At 40.9% G+C, this 24,275-nt stretch overlaps 1 pseudogene; it reads left to right on the top strand.

Annotated features, from left to right (window-relative positions):
* The first annotated feature begins 13,674 nt into the window (after positions 1-13,674).
* LOC114492031 lies at positions 13,675-23,148 on the top strand (annotated as a pseudogene).
* The last annotated feature ends 1,127 nt before the right edge of the window (positions 23,149-24,275 follow it).

Below are 24,275 nucleotides of genomic sequence, written 5' to 3'. Positions count from 1 at the left end.
TGTTCAGCTGACCAGGGCACAAGAAGAGGGTCAAAGTCAGAGAGGAATTAAATGTGGTAACAACAATATTTGGCTACACTAATGTGAAGAGGCCTGGAAATGTTTCATGGGGGACAGCTTTAGTGGCAGGTCTGACAGAGTGGGGGGGGGGGAGGTACCCCAGCAAGCAGCAAGGGTGGAGGCAAGGTCTCAGATAACAACAATGTGAAGAAAACTTGAGAGGCTCAGGTGTGAGCGTCCTGCTGGACTGCAAGCCCAGAGTTGTGCAGTAGGGAAGCTGGATGATGAGGTGGGCAAGGCAGCATCTCAGCTTCTCTGGGTCTAGGAGAGCATACCCAAGACTAGATATGCCCCTTCCTGGAGCCCATCAGGGTGAGCCCGGGTCAGCTTTCTCCATCCATTTCTGAGATCCACTGCTTTTCATATTCTAGGACTGGGTAAAAGGCAACTGCTATGGCTTTGGTTTTCGGGAGGTGAAGAAAAATGGCCAAGCTGGGAAAGCTCCAGATCCTCAAATGCAGGCTTCACCTCTCACTGTTTCCCAGTGAACCTGAGAAAAAATCTGCCCCATCTCATTGCTCAGATCTCATTAGAACTGAGACCTAGTAAAAACTCTTTTCCCAAAGCCTTGCTGAACCAAAACAAGGGAAAAGAGAAACTACTGCAATCATGACTGCAAGCCCTTAGTTTTTATAAACATCTGTGTCTGCAGAGCTAGGGTCATTCACTCAACAAACATTTTCCATGTGCCTTCTATGTGCCACACACATTGGCTGGTATCAGGAAGTTCAGCTATTCTTGTGCTGCTGAGAAATGCTTTACATGGCCCCATTCAAGACAGGAGGCATCCCATAGAGCAGTCTCTGAGGAAGTGGCTTGGCGGCTCTGAGTACCCAGAAGTCTTTGGCATTCCCTCTTAGAGGGAGGGGCAAGTGAGGCTTCCTCAGAGACTAAGAAGCCGTGAGGCCGCAGCTCCCCTGGAACAGGCTAAAGTGCACAAACTCAGATGGATTAGGAGTGTAAATTGAACAATTCGACTTGGCTTGCACAGGACAATAAAGATCTGCAAACACTCAGCTCTGTATTGAACCCAAGGCAGAGTGATTAATTCATTATTCACTTTCCAGCCTGGAAGGGAAAGCATGTATGAGCACAGTCATAAATCACGCCATTTACAAGCCTAGCAATGAGAAAATCAGCTGGCAATAGGGGGACGCTCTGCAGGCAGCAACAGCCACTGAAGAGCTGGCCTGTCAAAGCCAGTCAGCCTGCTCTCTGGAGATGCACCAGTTGGCTAGTCATTCAGCCTCCTAGCCAGGGCGGCCAGCCTCTTGACCACCCGGCTTGATGCTTCCTGGCTAGACTACAAGGAAACAAACTGTACTCCACCCAGGAGGAGGGCTTCTGTGACCTGAGGTGGCCTCTCTCTTAAGTGGACAGAATACTAGGAATAGCATTAGGACCTGCCCAAAGGCTTCTTATGGTCCAACTGGGATAGATCACTACCTGCTCACTTCCCTGGGGTATTCTGGGTTCCAGGTCCTTCTGGCCCAGCCAGAGGGCCAGGCTTGTGTCTGCTCAGCATCCTCCAACCAGTGTGCCTGGATGTCATCAGCTGCCAATCCTGAGCCACGGCCTCACCCTCCAATTTCTGTTGCTTTCAGGGCAGAGCCCTTGGGGTCCCAGAAAATCATTTAGAGTTCAAAGGTACCATCCAGAATAGGAAATCCCTGTCAGGTGGCCTTTTAGCCCCTATTGGGATACAATATAGTTCTTCAAATATTTGACGATTCTTTCTTTCCCAGGTAAAACAACTTCAATTTCCTCAACTATTACTCATAGTTCAAAATTTCCAGACATCTTCATGTCCTGACATTTTGTTATTGACTATTTCTCACTATGTATTTACTCTTCTTTTACCTTTTTAAGAATATATTTTATTGATTATGCTATTACAGTTGTCCCATTTCCCCCCTTCACTCCCCTCCACCCTGCACACCCCCTCCCACCCACATTCCCCCCATTTAGTTCATGTCCATGGGTCATATTTATAAGCTCTTTAGCTTTTACATTTTCCATACTATTCTTACCCGCCCCCTGTCCATTTTCTACCTACCATCTATGCTACTTATTCTACCTTTCCCCCCCTCTCTCCTCCTCTCACTCTTGTGTTGCTAACCCTCCATGTGATCTCCATTTCTGTGGTTCTGTTCCCGCTCTAGTTGTTTGCTTAGTTTGTTTTTGTTTTTGTTTTAGGTGTGGTTGTTAATAATTGTGAATTTGCTGTCATTTTACTGTGCATGTTTTTCATCTTCTTTTTCTTAGATAAATCCCTTTAACATTTCATATAATAAGGGCTTGGTGATGATGAGCTCCTTTAACTTGTTCTTACCTGGGAGCACTGTATCTGGCCTTCCATTCTAAATGAAAGCTTTGCTGGATAGAGCAATCTGGGATGTAGGTCCTTGCCTTTCATGACTTGGAATACTTCTTTCCAGACCTTTCTTGCCTGCAAGGTCTCTTTTGAGAAATCAGCTGACAGTCTGATGGGAACTCCACTGTAGGTAACTGCACCCTTGTCTCTTGCTGCTTCTAAGATTCTCTTCTTCATTTTAATCTTGGGTAATGTAATTATGATGTGCCTTGGTGTGTTCCTCCTTGGGTCCAAGTTCTTTGGGACTCTCTGAGCTTCCTGGACTTCCTGGAAGTCTATTTCCTTTGCCATATTGGGGAAGTTCTCCTTTATTATTTGTTCAGTTATCTCTTCCACTTGTTGCTCGTCCTCTTCTCCTTCTGGTACCCATATAATTCAGATGTTGGAACATTTAAAAATGTCCTGGAGGTTCCTAAGCCTCTCCTAATTTTTTGAATTCTTGTTTCTTCATTCTTTTCTGATTGGATGTTTCTTTCTTCCTTCTGGTTCACACCATTGATTTGAGTTCCAGTTTCCTTCCCATCACTATTGGTTCTTTGTACATTTTCCTTTATTTCCCTTAGCCTAGCCTTCATTTTTTCACCTAATTTGTGAGCAAATTCAACCAATTCTGTGAGCATCCTGATTACCAGTGTTTTGAACTGTGCACCTGATAGGTTGGCTATCTCTTCATTGCTTAGTTGTATTTTTTGTGGAGCTCTGATCTATTCTTTCATTTGGGCCATTTTTTTTTGTCTTGACGTGCCTGTTACATAGTGAGGGGTGAGTCTTAGGTGTTCACCCGGGTAGGGCAACCCAGGTTGCTGAGTTGTAGCTCTGTATGTGGGGCAGGGGTCTGAGAGGGAACAATGGCACTTGCTCCACTCTCTTCTGGGTTTCAGTCCCTTCCCCTGCTTCCCCCAAGCAAATTGGGCCCTTCTGGTGCTGATCCCTATGTGGGTGGGTTTGTGTACATTTTAGGGCCCTGTGGGTCTCTCCAATGAACTCTCTTGTGAGGCTGGAAGTTCCTCCAGGCCCCTCAACCCCCACACGTATTTTCAATTGGTGTTTTGAGGCTTTATTTTCCTGCACTGGGACGCTGGGTTGCATGGTCTGTCTTGCTCCCCAGTTTTTCCTGGTTTATCTATACATGAATGTGGGACTGCCTGGTCTACCAGCTGTCTTGTGCACCATGTCCCTCCACAATCTGCCACCTTGCTGGGTCTGCCAGCTGCTGCCTTGCACACCCGGGGTCCGCCAGCCACTGCTATTTTTGCCATTATCTCTGTTCACTCAGCTTCCCGACTCTACTCCTACTTCGGGTCTGGATGAATGTGTCTACTTTAACTCCTTGGTTGTTGGACTTCCATACAGTTCAATTTTCTGTCAGTACTGGTTGTTTTTGTTTCTAAACTGTTGCTGTCCCTATTTTGGTTGTGTGAGGAGGCACGCTACGTCTATCTATGCCTCCATCTTGGCCAGAAGCCCCTGTATTTACTCATAAAACCCTAAACTCCCACAACAGGATGCACCTCCTGTGTATTTTTATTTTGAGAGTAACAATAACATAAAGACTATTATGTATCGGGGACTTTACACATATTATTTCATTCAACTCGTACCTGGTGAAGTAGTTATTAGTTATAGTTTACAGATGAGGACACTGAAGCCTAAAAAGGTAAAACAGCTGTCAGGATTCAATTCTTGGTCAGTCAGACTGTGTTTTTGATCTTTCCAACATGCCATCTTGCTCACCTGGAGCCTAGTTGCTTTATTAGCTAAAATGCTACAGACATCTATTTCAGGGCCTGCCAAACTTGGGGGCTTTCTTCCTTGAAGCCAAGATGAACTTTGAGCTTTGAGAGACTGGGCAAGCTCTTTAATCTATACCAAATGCAACATCAAAGACAGAGAGAAGAAGAAGGAGAAGGAAGAAGGGAGGAGGAAGAAGGGAGAAGGAGAAGGAAGAGGGAGTAGGAAGAAAGAGGAGGAGGAAGGACAATACAAGCATTATCCATACTGCTTTTCACTCTCTGTTTGAGCTGAGCAACTCTTCCAGAAAAGGGAGAGTGAATACTTATTTCTTTCATTCTTTCTAGAACAGATATTATGGCCCAGGAGGAAATCTGTTTATTCCTCTTGCCTGCCTTATTCTGGACACAAAGGAACACAATTCTTCCTACTCTATTTATGGAGCAAAAGAGAAAGCAAATAGGATTCCTTAACCAAAGAGTCTCTAACAAAGGGATTAGTGCTCATTCTCCTCAGGGTTTCCAGGCAGATATCTTATAGGGGGAGCACAGTGACTCAGCCTACCTTGCCCATGAACAGTGGACATAATATAGTAATATTTTTCCTTCCCTTAAGCAAGAAAAAGATGTTACATGGCCAGAATGGAGGGGTCTAGGCTTCAGTTGGGGATTTTACCAAGCACTATCCATAGCAACATTATACATGTATCAACAAAGCATCAAGTGAATATTTACAGAGGAATATTCTGATTTTACTTACATGTGGGCTACATTGGGCATCATGGTTATGGAGGATGGACGGGGAACTAGACTGCTGCTTATACAAGTTTCTTTCTTCCTGGGAGAAGTTGGGTGCCTTGGCTGGGCATCAAGGTAGGGCTTGTAGAGCCTACTCCCTGAGCTCATCAAGCCAAGTAGCAAATCAAGTCAACCCGAGAGATGATTCAAGGGATTCAACCACTACATTACCATGGCAACCTAAAGGAAGTTATAGTTACTCAAAGCCTGCCCAAGGAGCTAAGATTGCTCCAATCATTCATTAGGATTAGCATGGGGTGTGGGTGGGTCAGAACTGTCCATTTTGGCAAGGGCATGGAGACTGAGGAAAACCTAGGGAAAAGTGCTTGTGGCTCAAGCCCAGATGCAAATATCCACAATTTCCTGAACCCAGAACACCATGTGCTGATGTATGTGTGTTTGGGATTCATCACCCAGAATGAACTTACCAATTAGATGTTCGGAAAATTCAATGTTAATGGAGTAGAGTATGCTGAGAGATTTAGCACACATCTGCTATTCACATGAAGTGAGCTCCTTAAATATGTACCAACCTGAATATGTGGTAATTTCCCTTCAAAATTCAAACATATCCCCCAAAGTTGTAAAAATTTAACTAAACTGCAAACCAGAGGTAAAAGCTTTCAAACTTGGTGTGTTTCTGAGTGGAAGCTTATGTGAATTATAAAAAATTTTAAACAATAATTTAGTAAGAGCTTAATTTACATATAATAAAATGCAAAAATCTTAAGAGTGGAGCTGGATAACTTTTGGAACATGTGGCCACTTCCTAGATCAAGACATAGAACACTCCTACCCCAGGAAATTCCTCTGTGCTTCTTCCCAGTCAGTCCCTACTCCTGGATAAGAACCATGCCAACTCTTTCACCATATTTTAAGTTTTGCCTATTCTTGAGCTTCATATAAATGGAATCATATCTATACATTCCCTGGCTTGTTTTGCTAAATGTAACATTTTTTGAGGTTGGTCCATGTTGCCGCATGTGTCAGTAGTCACGTCCTGTCTGTTGTTGAAGAGTGATCCATTGTACAAATGCAACAAACTTGTTTGTTTATCTGTTGATGGCCATTTGTCTGATTTCCAGTGTTTGGTTCTTTATCTTTGCCAGTCTGATAAAAAAAAGTGGCATTTTATTTTATTTTTTAAAAAATTATGACTGAGGTTGAAAAACTTTACCCACATTTATAATGTTTATGAGCCATGTCTACTTCTTCACCTGTGACTTGGCTGTTCATATCCTTTGTAAAAGATAGTTAGAAAAAGTGTGGCTTGATGGAGGACCTAATAAAATGTAGCAAAATATTTGAGACCAATACAATAATCACTATAGTAATAGTCATACTAACATAATAATCAACACCACACAGAGAAAATCTGTTTAATCAGAGAGGCATAATGAAATTTTTAAGCATTTCTTGTCCATTGAGTTACAAAAATATCAAATTGTAGGAAATATTCATAGGTAATTATTAACATGTTTTACTGTAATAGAACATTAAAAGTTGATTATTGGTTTATGTGTAAGGTGAACTTCCACTGTAATCTCTTTGCTTCAATAATTGTAACATTTACTACATAAGTTGAAGGATGTGTGTCCCATAACAAATAAATAAAACTGGGACTTCTGGCCAAGATGGAGGTATAGGTAGACACACTGTGCCTCTTCGCACAACCAAAAGAAGAAAAACAACAAATTTAAAAACAAAACCCAATCAGAACTGCCAGAAAATCAAACTGTATGGAAGTGCAACAACCAAGGAGTTAAAGAGGAAATATTCATTCAGACTGGTAGGAGGGGTGGAGACAGGCAGCCAGGGAGGAGAGGACATGTGGCAAAGCAGCAGCTGGAGGACAAGGGAAAGTGAGGCAGTGACTGGCAGAGTGAGCGATCCCACCTGCATGTGGATAAACTGGGAAGAATAACTGGGGAGTGAGATAGACTGCACAACTGGTCAATAAAGTCTCAAAAAAAAGTCTGACTGGAATACCTGTGGGGGTTACAGTGGTGGGAGAAACTCCCAGCCTCACAGGAGAGTTTGTTGGTGAGATCCATAGGGTCTAGGAATGTATATATAAGTCCACACACCTAAGAATCAGCATCAGAAGGGCCCAATTTGCTTTCAGGAAGTGGGGGAAGTGACTGAAAGCTGGCAGAGATCCCAGCAAGTGGCATTATTCCCTTTCAGATCCTTCCGCCACATACAATGCCACAACACAGTGATGTGGGTTGCCCAGCTCTGGCAAATACCTAAGGCTCCACCCCTAACAGGTAGGCAGAGACAAAAAAATATGGCCCAAATGAGAGAACAGATCAAAGTTCCAAAAATAGAACTGAGCAATGAAGAGATAGCTAACCTATCAGATGCAGAGTTCAAAACACTGGTAAAATGCTCACAGAATTGGTTTAGTATGGTTGCAAAATAGAGGAAAAACTGAAGGCTATGCAAAGTGCAATAAAACAAATATACAGGGAACCAACAGTGACGGGAAGAAAACTGGGACTCAAATCAGCAATTTGGAATAGGAGGAAGAAGTAAGCATTCAACCAGAATAGAATGAAGAAACAGGAATTCAAAAAAAAAAATGAGAAAAGGATTAGGAACCTCTGGGACAACTTTAAATGTTCCAACATCTGAATCATGGGGGTGCCAGAAGGAGAAGAGGAAGAGCAAGAAATTGAAAAGTTATTTGAAAATATAATGAAGGAAAACTTCTCTAGTCTGGCAAAGGAAATAGATAGACTTCCAGGAAGTCCAGGAAGCTCAGAGAGTCCCAAAGAAGTTGGACCCAAGGAAGCACACACCAAGGAACATCATAATTACATTACCCAAGGTCAAAGATAAGAAGAGAATCTTAAAAGCAGAAAAAGAAAAGGAGGCAGTTCCCTACAAAGGAGTTCCCATAAGACTACCAGCTGATTTTTCAAAAGGAACTCTACAGGCAAGAAGGGGCTGGAAAGAAGTATTCCAAGTCATGAAAGGCAAGGACCTACATCCAATATTACTCTATCCAGCAAAGCTCTCATTTAGAATGGAAGGGCAGATAAAGTGCTTCTCAGATAAGATCAAGTTAAAGGAGTTCATCATCACCAAGTCCTTATTATATGAAATGTTAAAGGGATTTATCTAAGAAAAAGAAGAAGATCAAAAATATGAATAGTAAAATGACAACAGACTCATAACTATCAACAACTGAACCTAAAAAACAAAAACAAACTAAGCCAATAACTAGAACATGAACAGAACCACAGAAATGGAGATCACTAGGAGAGTTTTAGTGGGGAAGGAGTGGTGGGAGAATGGGACAAAATGTACACGGAATAAGAAGCATAAATGGTAGGTACAAAACAGACAGGGAGAAGTTAAGAATCATATGGGAAGGGAAGAAACCAAAGGACTTATATGTGTAACCCACGGACATGAACAAAGTGGGGGATGGGGGGGGTGGGATGCTGGTGGGAGGGGTAGATGTAGGGTGGAGGGGAATAAAGGGGAGAAAAAATGCGGGACAACTATAATAGAATAATTACCAAAATATATTTTAAAAGTAAATAAAACTGGCCCTGGCTGGCGTAGTTCAGTGGATTGAGCGCGGGCTGCGAACCAAAGTGTCGCAGGTTCGATTCCCAGTCAGGGTACATGCCTGGGTTGCAGGCCACGGCCCCCAGCAACCGCACATTGATGTCTCTCTCTCTTTCTCCCTCCCTTTCCTCTCTAAAAATAAATAAATAAAATCTTTTAAAAAAAAGTAAATAAAACTGGAATAAACTTTTTTGTTTATATTTATATAAAAATATACTGGTTTCTCTAGGGCAGGAGTTGGACTTTATTAGAAATTTCTAAGCGATACACTGTAAGTTTAAAAATAACTTACAAAAATGTAAAATCAAAGTAGAAATGCCTTAAAATGCTAATTCATAAAATATTTTTAAAAGTAAAATTGGAGGAGTCATCCAGCATTTTAAATGCTTTATAGAGATAGAGTGATTTATTCAGAAGTGCCAAAAAAGTGCTCTTAAGATATAAATTTTCCAGAGCCAGGACTGTAAGTAAATTGACTTTAGGTTAATTGGTCTTTAGCAAATTGGCCCAAAGTCTTAATATAGACTGTTGTGAAGACAAGACTCCCCCATTCTATACTGGTGTAACTGAATTTTAAATAACACAGACTTGACATTCATCCCTGTGAGATTTCATATGATGGGAAGCACATATACTTATGTATATGGATGTTGGAACAAGTAGACTCTTAGTAGAAAGAGGGAAAGGAATTCCAGCCCTGTTCTCAGAGCTCTGGGGGCACTGATAATGGGCCGTGAGCTGGCAGGATGCTCAGGAAGTTAAAATCATGAGCCAGGGCAGGGACCTAAGCTGGGGAAGTTCTTGAGGAGCTCAAGGGCTGCAGTGGGGTTTGCCTGGCAACGTTGGGACCTGTTTGTGGGGAGGAGCAGGGGTGTTGCTACAATTAACCAAGAGAATAAGGTAGAGGCTGACCCTGGGGATGGTGGCATAGAGAGCTATGTAACCAAGGGGGCCTGCAGTGTCAGTGGGCTGTGCAAGTTGGCATTTGTCTGAGGGTGAAACACTGTGCTTGGATCAGATGTAAGCATTCCTTGTTCTGATGGCAGATTTTTCAACCTTTCTTGTCAAAATGTGTCAGCAGATATGACTGCAAATTTTTTAAAATTTATAATCATTCACATGTGTTCACTATCTCTCTGTCTTAGTGTCTTCCACACTTTTTGATAAAATTGGCTTCAGTTTCATCTTTCAAGTTATTAACAAAAAATATTAACCTGCACAGAACCAGAGCAAAACCCCCTGGAATGCCATCACACACTCGCCACCATGGTGACAAGGACTCATTAACCAACACTCCCAGAGAACCTCTGTCCAACCAACTATAAATCTACCTCCTAGTCCCCACTAACATGTTTTCACCTTTGCACAAGAGTGTCATGAAGGATTTAGTAAAAGGCCTCATGGAAATAAGACACTGAGCCCATGATACCCCTTCAATCCATTAATCTAATAATTCACACACAAGAGAAATAACTTTACACCCAGTGAGGTAGCACTGGTTCCTGGCAAACGTCACTTCCTTTGTAAACCACCTGTTTAATAATCCCATCTAGACTGTTGTTGGCACTGGTGGTACTCATCAATCAAATTGTAAATTTCACCTATTCCCTCATTTTAAAATCAGGACTACATATTCCATGTTTATTTTTTGGCTACTCTGTCTAGGATAACTCAAAGATTTTATAGGTGACCCTTGTGGTCATCTGGGAGAGCACTTGTCTGGACCAGCTGGCTTAAACTCATTTAAGCAAGCTAGGTAGTGTATTTGGTATAAGTGCATTTCTTGACTATAAGTAGAAAGCAACTTTATTTGCCTCCATTTGTCTCTTAAAATTCAGTGAGGAATATCCCTCTGCTCTTTGTGGATGAAAATTCATCAGCCCCGTGACTTTTCTGGTCACTTGTGATAAATAATAGTTCTGTAATCACTTTTAGTAACCAAGTACAATCTCCATTCAGACATTCAAAATTTACCCTATATAAAGAGGGAAACTGTAAGCTTTGTTTAATGTTTAATCTTCCTCATCAGTCAGGGCCTGAGGCAGTCAGGAAGCCCACAGGGGCTGAAAGTGTGTGGTGGGTTTTCTTTCCCTCCCCTCTCTGTCCCTGCCTCCATCCCTCTCTCCATACCTCTCTCTCTCTTTCTCTCTTTCCCCTTCCTCCCTCTCTCCCTCCCTCTCCTTCTCCTCGCCTTTCTCTCTCTCTCTCTCTCTCAATGAAAGGGAAGTGCCTGCAGCACACAAACCATTCTCTCCAAAGACCTCTTCCTCTCAAATCCTCTCCCATCCCCACTCCCCGGACCCTCAGTCCTCTCACTGTGGTTTGAGGAGTTCAAGGGAAATTCCACGAGTTCATAGACATGTATGCAGTATTTGAACATTCAAATAGTGGCCTCCTATGGAATGTAATTTCATGTTGCAGCCAAAAGTGAGGCAGAGTCCAGTTTATATATTTGTTGAACATAGTTTTCCACTATCTGCCTCCTATTGTGACCTTCAATTTCCTCCATTCTGGTTTGATAGCATTTCTTCTTAATAGGAGACAGATGAAAATAGCAATTAAGAATGTCTGCATTCTCTGTGAAACCTCCCCTCGTTATATAACTTATTCCTCAAGCACAGGGATTTTCCTCTTTTTCAAAACTGCTTTTAAAGACCATAACCAGCAGGCTATTAAATTAACTAATAATAAATAATATAATGGTACACAGATCTCAATATTCATGTTCTTCTTCTTACTTGCTAAAGGTAAAACTAAAATGGGAATGGGGAAGAAGGAAGCAGGGGAAAGAATCTAACATTATTGAACACTTACTACATGCTCATCACTTTCTATTTATTATCTTATTAAGTCACCATGATAACTATGGGAGGTAAATATTGTTATTCCCATTATACATAATAGATGAGGAAACTCAAGTACAGAGAAATGAAATAGTTTGTCTAACATTCATAGCTAGCATGATATGTGCTTATTCTGCTATATCTCTGAATCTCAAATTACTGTCATAAGATAGATTTGTGAGCTTGGTAAAATAACAAGTAGATTTGATTATTTTCACAAACACATAAAAAAGCTGTCTCTCTGGTGGGAGATACAAAAGACCTAAAAATCGCCAGCTACGAGCACCTAAAGAGTTAATATATTTCTTTGTAATAGTTTACTTAGGAATATGTGTGTTATAATTTTATAAAATTGAAACAACACTGTATATACAGTTCTAAAACCTAATCTTAAACTTACTATACTGTGAACATTTCCCATTGTCAATAAAATTCTTTGAAAATTATTTTTAATGGCTTCGTACTAGACTCACATGGGTGCACCATGATTATTTAACCTTGTTCGCTTATTATTGAACCCTGAGGTTGTCTCCATTTTGTACCATTTGCTAGCATCATAATGTACACCACTAGTCATAAATCTGCATGTGAATTTCTGATGATTATTAGAAGAGGAGTTACTGGATCAAAAGGTCTGGACTTTTTAAAGACGTGATACAAATTACCATACACTTCCTAGAAAGGTTTGTAAGAGGAGGGCTTATATTAAACTCTATCAGTCTAAAGACCTGTTTCCACACTATGGTCAGCACACAGAACCAGAACCTTTATGTGGGCTGGCCAGGTTGTCCTCTCCTCTGGACAATGTCAGTGACACAGCACAGAAGTGTTTCTGGCTCCAGAAAACATAATCTCCAAACTAGGAATCTGTTTGGAGTGAGCACATTTGAATATTTGCATATTTGTAGTCCAGGTTCTCCTGTAAGGACCAGCCTGCATTGAGTCCTTTGTCTGTAACATGGCCCTGCTTCAGCCAGGTGGGCCCTGCTGCCACAGGGCAGGCAGCTTTGTCTGCTCACAGTCCCATCACATCTTCCTGCACACAAATCCAGGGCGCCTCCATGGAGCCAGAACGTCTCCCAAGGATCCCCAGCAACAAGTTGATAAACATATATTGAGGTGAGTTTGCTTTCCATCTGTTACAGGTGAACTGTCCCAGTTTTGCTTTCAAGTAATGAACTTTTTCTAGAGCTTGTTCCAAATCCTGCCTGTTTCCCACTCCAGAACCACACTTTTAAGACACAAAAGCAGCATACAGCAACACTAAAAATACATTAAAAAAACAATATTTTTAAATCTTTTGTTTCTAATTTCAAAAGTAGCATATGTTTAAAACAGAAGACTCAGAAAGCCCAAGAAAGCAGGAAGGAGGCAGTGACCAGCATGGATGGTGGCTGACATAGCAGATGGGGAATGCACAGGTCTCGGTGGACATCTGTGCAAGGTCAGCAGGGGTGACGCTTAGCTCAGCAGATGTCAGGAGGACGTGCTGCAAAGACTGAGAGCCACTAAGAACTCTCCCATTCGACACTATGTAAGCCTGAGAACATAGTTCCAGCCCTAGGGAGAAGGGCAGGGGAAACTCCTGGAATGATTAAGGCGAAAGTTGTAAAAGCAGTAGAATGGTGCTTGATTTAGAAATTAAGTTCATTAGTAACAAAACCAAGAACAGCAAAGTCTAGTTTTATATTTGCTTTCTAGCTCCCTTTGGCTTCTGGTCTCCAGCTACAGGGACACCCTTCCTACCACCATCCTCGTTGACAGTACCCGGACCAGGTTCTATCCCAGTGCCTGAGAAGGTTTGAGGGAAAGAACAACAATTCTCTGGGTTCCCTGTGGGAGCTACCCCTGCAGGTCAGCGTGGAAACTGAAGATGCTGTGACTGTTGGTGCCAGGCTGAGGTGGAGGATGTTCCCAGGAGAAGGTGGAAGAAAGCTACCCTTACCATGATGTAACTCTGCCTATGGCCCTCCACCTCTGAGGATTTTCTTCCCTTTATTCTTCTCATTGGAATTGGGGCTTAAATCTTGGAAAGCAGCAGTGGGCATAAAACAAGACACAAAACAAAATAAACAGCTCTATAGGGCCATAATCCCTGGCAGGAATGCACCAGGAGACATGGAATTTGGTTTCCCTGAGCCATGATGCCCAGCCCAGCTATTTGTCCCACAAGCACCCTCAGAGCTACCTGGCACAGTTGCTTTTCTTTTGGGGTTCTTATTTTTGCACTCCTGCATCCTTGGCAACACTTCAGGGGAGCCCCAAGGTAGAACAACATCCTGTCAAGATGATACAGCCTCAGAGAGTCACTGAGGCCAGCTCTGGAATCCCTGGAGACCTCCAAGAACAATGCACGAACCAGGTCGTCACTGCAGTGATGTCTACAGTAACAGAGATGGCAGACATCCACAGCGCTTGCCCGCAGGAAAGCACTCACACAGAGGAAGGTCATTCACACACAGGGGCACTATGCAGTCATTAGAAAATATATAGCTTTGTGTGCCTTAAAAAGGAATATGCATATGTTCATAATATATTTTCAGTGAAAAGGGTTTAAAACAGTATGTACAGCATGATCTTATTTTAAAATAAAAATAATATACTTATCTGTATATATTACAAATAGAAAATCTCTAGTGGGATAGAAGCATTTTTCTTTTCTTTTTATATTTCCTACATGTTTAAAATGATTATGAAATAGTGTATTGCTTTAATTTAAAAAATTACAATCTTTATTGATGGAAATGTTGCTAAAGCTTGGTATAGCAGCCACAGAGGTGAGTTGCTTGGATCTATCTTCAAGAAAGAACTTGACGTTGCTGTGAGGAGAGCAGGTCATGTTCAGTCCCGGGCGGCAGGGCCTAGGGGATGCTCTTCCCAGGCAGCCTGCCAGCGACAAGCCTGGAAGGGGTGCCATATCCTGCCCTTCTGCCCCGTGTGCAAGCCCTCTTGGGTGTTCTTGGTGCTGGAGCTCCATATTGGGCTGACAGCTTTCTCTAAGCTGCCCCAGAGTCTGAGGCTCTTGCATCCAGTCCTTCTGCTGCCCCTCTCCTTCCACAGGCTTAGACCTGCTTGGCAATCTGAAGGCTTCCCAGCCTCCTCTTGCTCCTCCCTCTTATTCTTTGCAGGCATCATGCCAACAATCTGTTGCACTTCTAGCTATTGAAGCCTGCTTCCTGGAGGACCTAACACAATGCCTCCGTGTTTCTGAACATGTTATAAGAAACTTTGACTTGATTGTTACATTCTTTATATAAAAATACCCTCCTCTCACCCCTCTTGCAAGGAATTATTATCTAAGATGATCCCCAAGTAGTCTCACAAACAAACCAAAATGCCTTTATCTTCTTTTTCTGACTGTTGTTGCCTAAAATTTGCTTCCTTTAAGTCCACCTCCCAACCCCCTAGTGCTGATTCAGAAAGGCCAACATTGGTAAGGTCACTGTCTATGACCTATGATACTCCTAGAATGAGAAAGGCCAGCTAACAAAAATGAAGGCCTGACAACCTTGAATCCTTGCATGCCTCAGAGCAGTGCATGACATGACTACAGAAAATGTGCCCGAAGCCACAGGTACTGATACTGGAGCCAGGGCTCACTCTGAATTTTGCCACTTTCAAGCCTGGTTCGTACTTCCCAGGTCAGGTAGCTCCTGATACACAGACCTGCTCTTCCCAGCACACAAGGCTCAGGTTCCCTCTGGTATCCCACAAAACACACCCCACAAAGTCTCATGCAGAGCCTGTAGCAGACACATGCCACATCTCAGGAGGCATGTCTGTGTGTGGAGTTGGTGGAAGGTGGCCCTCCCAGGCATGCTCAGAACTTTGGCCTTAAATAGCCTGGGTCCCAGAATCAGCACAATATGAGGATGAAGAGAGAGAGGCAGACCAGGAAATGGGGCAGGGCAATCACAGCGCTTTTGACAGAGGCCAGAAAGGGTTAAAAGAGTCAAGTCAGGACAAAAATGAATTTGTGAACAAGTGTGATTGGGAGCTGAAGAGCATCTAACACCCACCCAGCCTCCCTAGAAGACTGCCACCCTGCGGTGGGTGGGGAAGCATTTGCCTCCATGGGTCAGTGCCATGGTGCCTGGACCTGCCCATGGTTTGGGGCACAGCCCTAGGTGGATGGCCTGTAGACTGTTTCTCCAACCCACACAGAGTCTGTGAACTACTCAGTATCTTTTTAAGAGACGTCCTTGCTGCTTAAATCAGACAAAATTGGTTTCTGCTACTTGCTGAGAATCAGGTGACATGCATTATGTAATGCCTAACGTTTTTGCATATGTCAAATTAGCATGGAGGAAACCATATTAACAATGAAGTTCAACAACAGTTGCTAGCACAGGTTGCCTGGGGTAGCGGTAAGGTGAAGATGAAGAGAAGAAAAGGAAGAAGGCAAGCAAAAACTGATCGAGGGGAAAAAATAAGACTGCACAAAAGAAAAAATCAGCATGTAGTACGATAGGATATCATGCATGCATCCACATTTGCAGTGTGTTCACATAACAGCGCTATCTCGGATCTGCTGAGAAATTTTCCCAGGATTATACAAGTCTTGAGTGTTTTCAGAGCTTCTCAGGAGATACTAATGAGGAGACAGAATTGATGTGTTCATTTACTGATGTTACCCTGAGCCACCTGTTTGTAAACAAACATCAGCCTGAAGTTTGTTTAAAATTCATGTTCCCAGACACCATTGCAGACCTCCCGAGTCAGAATCTGAAGTGGGGGTGTCCTCTGCCCAGAGTGAGGGGGCTTAGCAGCCAGTGGCCATGAGACCAAATTTCTGGGGCCTGGAGCCACCATGGGACTCCTTGGCACTCAGCCAGGTCTGGTGCAGTGTACCCCATCTTTTCAAAGGTCTGCCTTAAAAGTCTTTAGTAACTGTTTCACCCAGTAGTCCCACTTCTTGGAATTTATCCTAAGGAAATAACCACATAGTGTGAAAGATATATGAGGAAAAATGCTCATCACAACACTTATTTATACTAATGAGCATTTGGAAACAGCCCAAATATCAGTGACTGGGGGAGTAATTAAAACAACTACGACACTTCTGTACAGTGGAAGACAATGGAGCCATTAAAATCATGACCTAGATGTCTATGTACAGGAATGGAAACATATCTACAACATATTGTGTTAAGTGGGGAAAAAGTCAGATGGCAAAAGTGCAGGGATATCTTAAAAGCAAGAGATGGCATTTACATATATGTCATAGCTGTATGTCATGTATCTTCTTGGGGATATTTTTTAAATTTTATTTTATTTTATCAATTATGCTATTACAGTTGTCCCATTTCCCCCCTTCATTCCCCTCTACCCTGCACACCCCCATCCCACCCACATTCCTCCCCTTTAGTTCATGTCCATGTGTCATAAGTTCTTTAGCTTCTACATTTCCCATACTGTTCTTGCCTTCCCCTTGTCTATTTTCTACCTACCATCTATGCTACTGATTATCTACTTTTTCCCCCTCTCTCCTCCTCCCACTCCTGTATTGCTAACCCTCCATGTTATCTCCATTTCTGTGGTTTGGGACATTTTCTTAAACACCAAAAAAAAAAAAAAACCAGGTTGAGTACTATTATGGAGAACCTTGAATCTACTCTTTTATTTTGCATGGATACACACATACACATATTTGTAACTTACTACAAAAATTTTTTTTAAAAAAAGAGGAGGCTAAAAATCATCTGCACAGTAAAGGAAACCATCAACACAATGAAAAGGCAATCTACTGAAAGAGAGAAATTATTTGCATATCCGTAAAGGGTTCAATATCCAAAATATATTAAAAAACTCATATAACTCAATAGCAAAAAACAAACAGTCTGCTTAAAAAATAGAGGAACTGAATAGACATTTCCCGAAGAGGACACACAGATGGAAAAAATGCTCAACATCACTCATCATCAGGGAAATGCAAATCAAAAACAGTGAGATACCACCTCACACCTGTTGGCATCATTGATATTCTGGCCTCAAAAGTTTTGTCATACTGTTTTGTATATTAGGTATGTCTTTTGGAAATACAATATTGAGTTAGCTAAAAAGTTCATTCTGTTTTTGTGTAAGGTGGCTCTAGTAGCACTTAGTCATCTTTGACTTCATTTGAAACAATTTTGTTAGATTGTATTATGACAGCTGCCATATCAGTGTGCATTTAAAAAACCAAAATTGGTGAAACTTTGTGTAGCCATTTTAATATTGAAGATAGAAGAAAATTTCTGGCATATCATGCTTTATTATTTCAAGAAAGGTAAAAATGCAACTGAAATGCAAAAAGATCTGTGCAGTGTATGGAGAAGGTGTATGACTGATTGAATGTGTCAAAAGTGGTTTGTGAAATTTCGTGCTGGAGATTTCTTATTAGATGATGATGCTCCACTGTCAGGTAGACCAGTTGAAGTCAATAGTGATCAAATCAAGACATCAACTGAAAACAGTTAACATTATACCATGCGGGAGATAGCTGACACACTAAAAATATCCACATCAATAAAGTTATTGGTAAAAAATGAAAAATGTCATTTATTTTATGAAAAAACTAAACAAACTTTTTGACCAACCCAATATTTGTCTTTATGGTTTATTTTATTTGGTGTGTTTTTTTTGGTTTGGTTGGGGTTTTTTCTTTTGTATTGGGGATTATAGCTTTTGAATTTAGGCAAGTTTGTATTTTCCTTGTAATGGTTACCTTTATACTCATGAACGTATACTCCTAGTCTCTTCTTTTTCAGGATATTGTCTGTTGGTTCCCCCTCGATTTTCGAGATGTGCAATCTCGAAAATATCTAGTAACTTCATCTGTCTCCTCCACACCATCTCCACAGCTTCTAATATGAAGTAATATCCTTTTACTTTTAGTTAAAACCTACAAGGCAATCTGCAAGTTTGTTGAACTTTTTATACGCTTTCTCCATTTTCCCTCCATTTTTGGCAGTTGTGCTCTATTTAGACGGTCAGAACAGAAAGCCATCAGTACTGTTTTCTCTCCCCAAGAACCATCATTTAATCTTAATTCTACAGGAAAAGATATCTTTAATGCTCACCCCAGTCTGTATGCAGGTACGTTTCTAGTCATTTTGTTTTTTAAAAAATCATTCTCAGCCCTGGATGGCGTAGCTCAGTGGATTGAGTGCAGGCTGTGAACCAAAACATAGTAGGTTTGATTCCCAGTCAGGGTACATACCTGGGTTGCAGGCCATGACCCTCAGCAACCACACATTGATGTTTCTGTCTCTCTCTCTTTCCCTTCCCTCTCTAAAAATAAAGAAATAAAATCTTAAAAAAAACCCCTCATTCTCAAGTAGGTGTCTCAGGAAGGACTCAGGGGACAATATTCCCTGAGATTTTTGTGTGTTCATAACAGTGTGTCTGTGCCTTTCTATATGAAGGTCACTTTGGTTACTATACAATCCTTATCCCACAGCTTCTTTCCTTGAGTAGTTTTAGTGTGTGGCTCCATTGTCCTCTGGCATAATGTGTTGTGTCCAAAGTCTGATGACACTCTCACTTCTTTCCTCTGTAAACGACTTTCTCCTTTTTGCAATATTTTGAAGTCCATTAGTTTTATTAGAATATTGGCTGTTATGGGTTGATTTTCCCAGATATGAGATGTACCTTTCACTATGAAGTTTCAAGTCTGTTTATTTCAGAAAATTTTCTTAATTGAAATATTTTAATATTTGTTTTGTGCACTGTTTGGGTTTTCACCTTCAGGATTTCCATTCCACATACATCGGGTCATCTTTGCCTAACGTGTGTTCATATGTGTCTCTGTGTGTGCCATTTTCTCTTGAATCATTTTTCACTTTATTTTTATTTTATTTAAAAGTATTTTATCCTTTGCAACTGGTGCTCATTCATATTTAGGTTCTGTGGTGGTTTTAAAACATGGCCACAGAAAGGAATAAGAAAATTTTAAGGTGAGGAAATTGTTCCATATATCTACTGCACTGGTGGTTACAAGACTATTCAGTTACCCAAAGTCATTAAACTGAGCAATTATAATGGATGAATTTATTGCATGCAAATTATACTTTAATAAAGTTGAGAAAATGGACAAAAGCTCTTGGACATGCCTCTTAACAAGAGAAAGTCTATGTCCCATCCTTTAAATCTTTGTGAGCCTGTGACAGCTTTGACTAACGGAGCGCCGCAGAAGTGATGTTATGTGAGTTCCAAGGCGAGGTCAGAAAAGGCCAAGTTGGTCTGCATTGGTCTTTGGAACAGTCACTCTTAGAAACTTGAGCTGCTGTGTACAAAGTTCGACTACTCTGAGAATGATATGCTGGATAGGCCACCTGTCATCATTCCAGTAATCAGTCCTAGCTGAACCCACCCTCCAGCCATCATGCCAGACGAACAGCGAAGGAGCCGTTTTGGAAGCAGACCTACTCCCAGCTCTTACAGTCCTTCCAAGGAGCCTGAGCCTGATACATTGCTGTTTTATTCTACTAAATTTTGGGCTAATTTATTATATAGCAATAGATAGGTGAAACATGTCCCTTCCATTTTACTCTTTATATAATCATTTTTTTATTTCTTATTCTTTTCTGAGTTCTGTCATTTCTATTTTCAAATCTTTCTTTTCTCAGTGATTTCATTTCTAAGTTTTTATAAGCTTATTTGAATATAACCTTGTTACAGCTATTCTTTTTAACATCATCTTCTTTAATTTACTTTAGTTCATTTAATATATTAGGTTACAAGTTTTATCTGTTTTGTGGGCATGTCCTTCTAGCATGCCCTCATTATCTCCAGAGACAGTATTCTGTCCCTTATTTTCTCAGAGTGACTTTGTGTGGGATTTGTTCATGATCATTTTCTGTTGCTCATTTTAATGGGAGAAATTTTTTGTACTTTTAGGAGGAGAAAGCAGGGTAGGACAACTTTCCTAGATTATTCACTACCCTGGAAATTTTCCATGCACTATTTTCACAAAATGATTTATATATACATATAAACATATACATATATAAATAAAATCTCCAATTATTCCCTAAGTTGTCTATCCACTGCTCTCTCTCACTTTTAGCTGAATCTCCTCTCTCTCTCTCCCTGCTCCACCCTTTGCAATTTTCAATTTAAATTCTGATTGCAGCAGGTATTTTTTTTCACACAAAACATTGTCTTATGGTTAAGTTTGGTTTGTTAGTTTAAAAAATTTAGAAAACCTAGAGTGTTACAGAACCTCCCACCCCCCCTGGGATCCCCTTGCACCCACGTGCAAGTTGGAGCTTCCTCTGGTTTTTGGCTGGTGTTCTCAGATTGGGCCACCAATATTCCCAAGAGCATTTGTGGGTTCTCTGGTTCTCAGAGCTCCTGGAGCTCACTTCCGGTTCTTCCCTCCCTCCCACATAATTTCCAAAATCACAGTCTCACAGGCACAAGTTGCTTATACCCACCTGCTCAGATTTTGGAGCTTGTTATGATACCTAGTCGCCTAGTTTTGTTGTAGATCAGTGGTTCTCCAACTTTAGAGTCAGCATCACCAGACCCTTCTGGAGGGCTTGTTAAAACAGGTTCAGAGGTCTACTGTGGGCCATGAGATCTGCATTTCCAATGAGTTCCCAGGTAATACAGATACTTCTGGTTTGGAGACCTTGCTTTTAGAAACATTTTTATTAATGTTTGTGAGCTTTTTGTTTTGTTACCCTCATTGTTTTGTCTATTTTTATGAAGGAAATTAAGGAGATAAAAAGTATGCTACTGAGGGAACCAGGAAGGCAGTGAGCTTAAACTGAAGAAAGTTTGAAGGGTGCTGGTGACACCCTAATTTGAAGAAATGTTTCTTCGTTTGCAGTGCCTTCAAGTCAAGGGGAGTTGTGATCTTGAAGGCAGAGAGCCAGAAATGAGATATGGTTCATGAGCTACTGAAGAAGAAAGCAGAAGTAAGAGAAAGCAAGAAACTCTGTAGATGGCCATTTCCAGGTAGTTCTTCAGATAGTAGAACATATACCCAAAGGAAAGTAAATCAAGGTCAGAGTCAAGAACTTGGTCCAGAGATGTTCAACTTCACTCACATTCTTATGATAAAAGACGCAGGTATCAATCAAGCAGTGGCTCTGCTTATGGCTCTAGAATAAAATGAAGTCAAAATCATTCAAGGGGTCAAGGGAAATCCTATAGAGTTCAGAAGTCTAGGTCAAAAAGCAGAACAAGAAGGTCTAGGTCAAGACCTCGTCCATGTTCCCTTAGTGGAAGCCGCTAAACACCTAGTCATAGAAGAACCCATAGTCTATCTCAGGATGGAGAACAACATAAAGCAGAGATAAGGAGAAAAGAGAAAAGAAGAATGATAAAGGCAAGGACAAAAAATTAGGCAACATCAAACATGGGCAATCTGGAAACATCAAAGCTGAAATAGAACATCTGCTGCCAGCTGCACAGGTCAAAGCCAGACTACAGCTGGTTCTTGAAGCTGCTGTGAAAGCTAATGAAGCATTGAAAGCCAAAGAAAGAAATGAAGAAGAAGCAAAAAGAAGAAAGGAGGAAGATCAAACCACCCTAGTAGAACAAGTAAAAAGAGTAAAAGGAATTGAAGCCATTGAAAGTGATTCTTTTTGCCCTGACTGGTGTGGCTCAGTGGGTTGGGCATTGTCCCACAAACTGAAAGATCACCAGTTGGATTCCCCATCAGGGTACATGCCTGGCTTGCAGGCCAGGTCCCTGGTTGCAGGTATGTTGGGACCATAGGAGAGGCAGCCCACACTGATGTTTCCCTTCCTCTCTTTCTCTCTCCATACCTGACAGAATGGCTATCATCAATAAATCAGCAAATAATAAGTGTTGGTGAGGATGGATTTGGAAAGGGGTGGTAATGCAGACTGGTACAGCCACTGTGGAAAGCAATATGGAGATACATTAAAAAATTAAAAATGGATCTGCCTTTTGACCCAGCTTTTTCACTCCTGGGAATATATCTGAAGGAACCCAAAACACTGATTCAAAAAAACATAAGCACCCCTTTGTTCATTGCAGTGTTATCTACAACAGCCAAGATATGGAAACAGATCATATGTCCTTCAGTAGATGAGTGGATAAAACAACTATGGGACATTTACACAATGAAATACTACCCAGCCATAAAAGAGAAGAAAATTTTACCTTTTGCGATGGTATGAATAGACCTGGAGAACATTTAGCTAAGTGAAATAAGCCAGTCAGAGAAAGACAGATACCATATGATTTCACTCATATGTGGACTCTAATGAATGAACTGAACTAACAAGGAAAATGGGGATGGACTCGTAAATGGAGAGCAGGATGACAGCTAGTAGAGGCATTGGGTAGGGGGTGCAATTCTCAATTAGCAAAAAGGAGAAAGGACCCATGGATATAGATAACAGTGTTGGTGATTGCTGAGGGGGAGGGACTAAAGAGTAATAGAAAAAGTACAATAAAGATGAAATAAAATACAAAAAAGGGGAAAAAATAAAGCGATTCTTTTGTTCAGCAGGTATTCAGATCAAGTAAAGAAGTCAAAAAGTGAGTGGAACCTAGAGAAGTGAAGCGCATGACTGCACTGTCAGGGCCGGCGGTGGTTGTTTCTCATCTACCGAGTAACGAGAAGCAGACAGACCCTAGCAGCACCCCTACTGCTGTCAAGTACCAAGATGACAACTTTCTGGCTCATCTAAATTTATTTATTGAGAAAGCTGATGCTGAGGAAAAGTGGTTCAAGAGATTAATTGTTCTTTGACAAGAAAGGCTAATGGGCAGTTTTGTAGCCATTATTCAAATATAATACATATATTTGAATCAGCAGTAACATTGGAAGTTTAGGTTTTTAAATTCCAATTTAATGTTTTGCTCTTAAAACAATTGACCCAATTATATAAAAAAGGTAATTCCACTTCATCCATTTCTCATGTGGGCTTGCATATTTGTTTATTTGAACTTAAACATTGTGAATATTAAAACTACTATAAATTGAGGGGCACATGAAAATGTCCTACTGTTAAAGCTAACCCTACAAATATCAATCTTAAAATAAATGCACACAATAGTGTTTCTAAGTACAATTTTTAAAATATCAAGTTGTCATTTAAAGACACAATCTTGATTAATCATGCATGTAAAAGAATCAAACTCTAAGCTATAAATATGAGATTTCATCTTCCATGTATTAGGAAACCATTTTGAATCTTTTATGTCACGTTACTGGAAAATTTTAGGCACAATAAAAAGCACTTTTCACAACTAAAAAAAATTATGTTGCCCTGGCTGGTGTAGCTCAGTGGACTGAGTGCCAGCCTGCGAACCAAAATGTTGCTGGTTCAATTCCTGGTCAGGGCACATGCCTGGGTTGCAGGCTGATAGATGTGTCTCTCACACATTGATGTTTCTCTCTCCTTCCCTCTCTCTCTGTAAACACATAAATAAGTAAGTAAATAAATAAAATCTTTAAAAATATATGCTGCTGACACTTTGGAAAACAATTGGACAATTCCTCAAAATGTTAAACCTAGAGTTACCTTATGACTCAGCAATTTTATTCCTGGGTATACATAAGAGAAATGAAAACATAAGTCCACACAAAAACTTGTACATGAATGTTTATAGCAGCGTTATCTGCAATACTGCTACTATATTCACAATAGCCAAAAGATGAGAAAACCCAAATGCCCATCAACAGATAAACAGATAAACAAAAAGTGGTCTATTCATGCACTGGAATATTATTAGCCTTACACAGAAGGAAATTCTGGCATATGCTATAACATGGATGAACCTTGAAGACATTATGCTAAGTGAAAGGCAGATATTATATGATTCCATTTATACAAAATGTCCAGAATAGGCAAATCTAAAGAGACAGGAAGTGTATTAGTGGTTGCCTAGGACTAGAGAGGGTGGGTAGAAATGGAGAAT

The sequence above is a fragment of the Phyllostomus discolor genome, chromosome 1 (assembly GCF_004126475.2).
Source record: "Phyllostomus discolor isolate MPI-MPIP mPhyDis1 chromosome 1, mPhyDis1.pri.v3, whole genome shotgun sequence".
Classification (NCBI taxonomy): Eukaryota; Metazoa; Chordata; class Mammalia; order Chiroptera; family Phyllostomidae; genus Phyllostomus; species Phyllostomus discolor.
The sequence above is the reverse complement of the archived record's forward strand: the minus strand, read 5'-3'. Positions and strand labels throughout refer to the sequence as shown.